The following is a 3874-nucleotide window of genomic DNA, read 5'->3' as shown; positions in this document are numbered from 1 at the left end:
ATCTTCTAACTCTAAATTAAATAGTAATACAAATAGCCAATATGTGTGTGGGACTTATGGTGGGCCAGGCACTGTTCAGTTACGGGCTTTATGTGCATCTTTTCATTTAAACTCCACAGAACCCTGACGCTTGGCATGGTCCATGGCCCCCTCCACACAGCCAGTTGGCCAGGGAGCCGAGGCAGCCTGTAAACGCTCTTCCTGGAGCTGCTCATAAACAAAAACAGAGTGATCCACAAAAGGGCCCCACAGTCTGGCACTGAATGGAATCCCACCTTCGGTCCAGCAACTGGAGAACGAAAGTCCACATCCTGATGACTGGTTCTGCACCTGGGGCTTAGAGCACATAGCAAGGGGCTGAAAAGCAGCCACCACATAATCAGTGACTGCAATTTCATCACACAGTCCTCCATGCCAGGCCCTGTGGGGAAACCAAGACATGTAAGGCAAGCCCTGCTCTTAGGAATTTCTAATCTCAGTACTGAAAAGTTAATAACATAAGGACGCAGCCTATCTGTGGTCACACCGTGGCATGAGCTGTGTGGATTCCAAATGCTGAATGAAGCTGGAAGGGCAGAGGTCACATCGGGCCAGTATGTGCTTCTTGGAAGAGGTGGCATTTGAGTCACTTGAAGAATGAGCAGGAGATGAGGGATGGGAAGGAGAAGGCATTCCTGGGATGCCATGAGCAAAGTGTCACAGTTTTGCATTGATCACTGTCATCCATGTAAGAGCAAGGACAGCTCAGGCAGGTGGTGGCCATAGAATGGAGGTGGACACATAAACATGTGGAGAAAGAAGGAAGCCTTTGGGTTAAAAGGCCAAGACTTGACACCTGTGAGGACCTGGAATCTAACCCTGTGTTTGTCTGTAAACCCAAGGCAAGTCACACTTCTTCTGAGGCACAGTTTCTTCACCTGTAAAATGAAGGGACTGGGCAAGACGGTCTCTAAAGTTCCTAGGGACAGGTGCAGTGGCTCACGCCTATCTTCACAATACTTTGGGAGGCCGATGCAGAAGGATCACTGGAGCTCCCTCAAGACCGGACTGGGGAACACAGGGAGAACCTTGTCTCTACAAAAAATTAAAAATGTTAGCTGGACATGGTGGCAGGACCTGTGGTTCCAGCTACTCAGGAGGCTGAGGGGGGAGGATATTTTGAACCTGGGAGGTCGAGGCTGCAGTGAGCTGTGATCACACCACTGCACTTCAGCCTGGGCAATAAATAAATAAACAAGTAACAAAGTTCCTTACTACTTTAGAATCAGGGTAGAAAGGAGTGAAGATGACTTTAGGATTTTGAAGAACAGGCCCAGCAGCAGGAGGTGAGGAGTCTGGAGAAGAGCAGATCTGGGGAGAGGCCTTCAGCTTTAGATAAAATGCGTGGACCCCTTCACGACTCTTCCTTCTGCTGGGGTCCTCCACCGCTGCCACAGGCTGACCTGTTCTCAGACTTGCATGGGACGTGTGTTGCCTCCCTACGTCTCTCCCTGAGATGTGAGCCTGGCTACATCAAGGCCAGAGCAATGAGAGGCAGTGGCCCTTGCCCCAGCTTTTCCCCAATGAGGAAGCACCATCATCACCAACACCATCTTGCCACGATAGCACTGGAGAGCCTGCAGGTGAAGGTGGGGATCCCGTAAATTCACAATTAAGTTCCTTTACCCCAGGGAAATGGGCACTGGAAACAGAAACAGGCTGTTATTGAGAAATCAATTAACATATGGTCCCTGCATACTTCTGTTTGAGGGCCCCAATTAGCTCATACCTGGTTCACAGGCAAACTTTCCAACAAACGGGGCAGATCTCATACTGGGTGTGTATAAGAGCCCCTGTGGAGGCTGGGCACAGTGACTCACAACTGTAATCCCAGCACTTTGGGAGGCCAAGGCGGGAGGATCGCTTGAGCCCAGGAGATCCAGGCTGCAGTGAGCTAAGATCATGCCACCGCACTCCAGCCTGGGTGACAGACACCCTGTCCCAAAAAATAAAGAAGAACCCCTGTGGAGCTCATGGACAGGACCACCCAGAGGAGGGGACCAGGCACCTTTATTTTCATAATCTCCCAGGCAATTGTTAGGCACACTAAAGTGAGAGACTCTTTGGGGTGGATAGAGCTGCCCAGAGGGTTTGGGCTGGGAGAGCGGTGGGGCAGGGGCCCTCCCAAGAGGCAACAGGTTCCTCAGAGTGAGACTGAGCTGTCTCTCCACAGAGGGCAGGGGAGGGAGGGTGGCCCTGGGCAGAGGGGCTGAAGCTGGAGAGGCAGTGGAGGCCGGAGGGCACAGGCTTTGCAGCTGAGCAAGGGGCCAGGGCCAGATCCTGAAGCTGCCGGGACAGGGGGCGCTGTGAGCAGGGACGGGAGGCCTTTCTGAGGCAGGAGAATCACTTGAACCCAGGAGGCGGAGGTTGCAGTGAGCTGAGATCATGCCACCACACTCCAGCCTGGGCAACAGAGCGAGACTCCATCTCAAAAAAAGACAAAAACAAAAAGCAGATACACACCTTCCCGTCCACCCTTTGTCCACTGAGATGAGCTGGGCCTGTGGTGGGAGGGGTGAGCACCTCCTGCCTCAACTTGCATTTCCTTCCCAGCAGGCCCGGGCTCTCCTGCCTCTGACTTCAAGTCCTTGGTATGTATGAAATTCCTGCCTCTCCTCTGGCCGCCCTGCCTGCCTCCCTGGCTGCAGTTACAGTTTTGTCCCTTGTTCCTACCCTTTTATATCTGCCTTTCTCAGGCCTTCAGCCCAATGTGTCAAGATTAATTTGACACCAAATTGGCTTTCTCTGGAAATTCAAGGAAACTTCTAGGCACAAGAGCAAGATTCCTTTGGGGAAAATGCTCATGGCCCCTTCCTCAAGGCAGTCCTGGGGTTGGAGTCCTTGACCCGACCCAGGCCGGGATAGCACCCTGGACGCGGAGGCCCTGTCTGGAGGGAAACAGCTCGCTCAGGGTCTTGCACCCGCCCGCCCTCCCTCCAACCCTGTGCCCTGCTCCTGACAGAGAGAGACAGGCCCTCCTCAAAGTATGACTAGGGCCCTTCTCACCCCCAGAGCTCACCTCTCTGTAAGGCTCTGCTCTGCTGGAAAAAAATTCTTCATTTACTTTTGGACTCGGGCGACAGATTGCAATTTGGGGCCATCATGATGTGGATGTTTATGTTCTCGGAGGAGCCTCTTTGGGGAAGGAAACTGGGTTTTTCTCACCTTCCTTACTTGAGACAAAATGTACTATTTCCTGCTCTTAATTCAGCATCTACAATTGTCCTGGGAATTGGGTGCAGTGCCATGGGGTCAGGACAGTAGTGTGATTCCAGACTCCAGAACAAAACAATAGGATGCTCTGTTTTCTCAAAATGCCTTGAGTCCTCAGGCCTGGCCCCCCAACAACTAGGCAGCGCCTATCCTTCCTCTGCTGTCTCACCCCTCTTCCCAGAGCATCTGCCCTCACAACCACCTCACATTCTGTCCAGAACCCCCAAGCACAAGGAGCCTGCCAAGCTGGGAAGTCATCACAGAACTCAGTTCTACTGGCATATCTGCCGCCAGAATTCGCAGTAAAGAGGACAGGTTCTGGTTGGGTGCATGGCTCATGCCTGTAATCCCAACACTTTGGGAGGCCAAGGTGAGAGGATCATTTGAGCCCAGTTCGAGACCAGCCTGCACAACATAGTAAGACTCTGTCTCTACAAAAAATTTTTAAAATTAGCCGGACGTGGTTGTGCACACCTTATAGTCCCAGCTACTCAGAAAGCTGAGGCAGAAGGATTGCATGAGCCCCAGAGTTTGAGGCTGCAGTGAGCTATGATCACACCACTGCACTCCAGCCTGGGCAACAGAGTGAGATCCTGTCTCAAAAAAAAAAAAAAAAATGAGA

Source organism: Gorilla gorilla, chromosome 1 (assembly GCF_029281585.2).
Source record: "Gorilla gorilla gorilla isolate KB3781 chromosome 1, NHGRI_mGorGor1-v2.1_pri, whole genome shotgun sequence".
NCBI classification, from domain to species: domain Eukaryota; kingdom Metazoa; phylum Chordata; class Mammalia; order Primates; family Hominidae; genus Gorilla; species Gorilla gorilla.
This window is presented reverse-complemented; position numbering follows the sequence as displayed.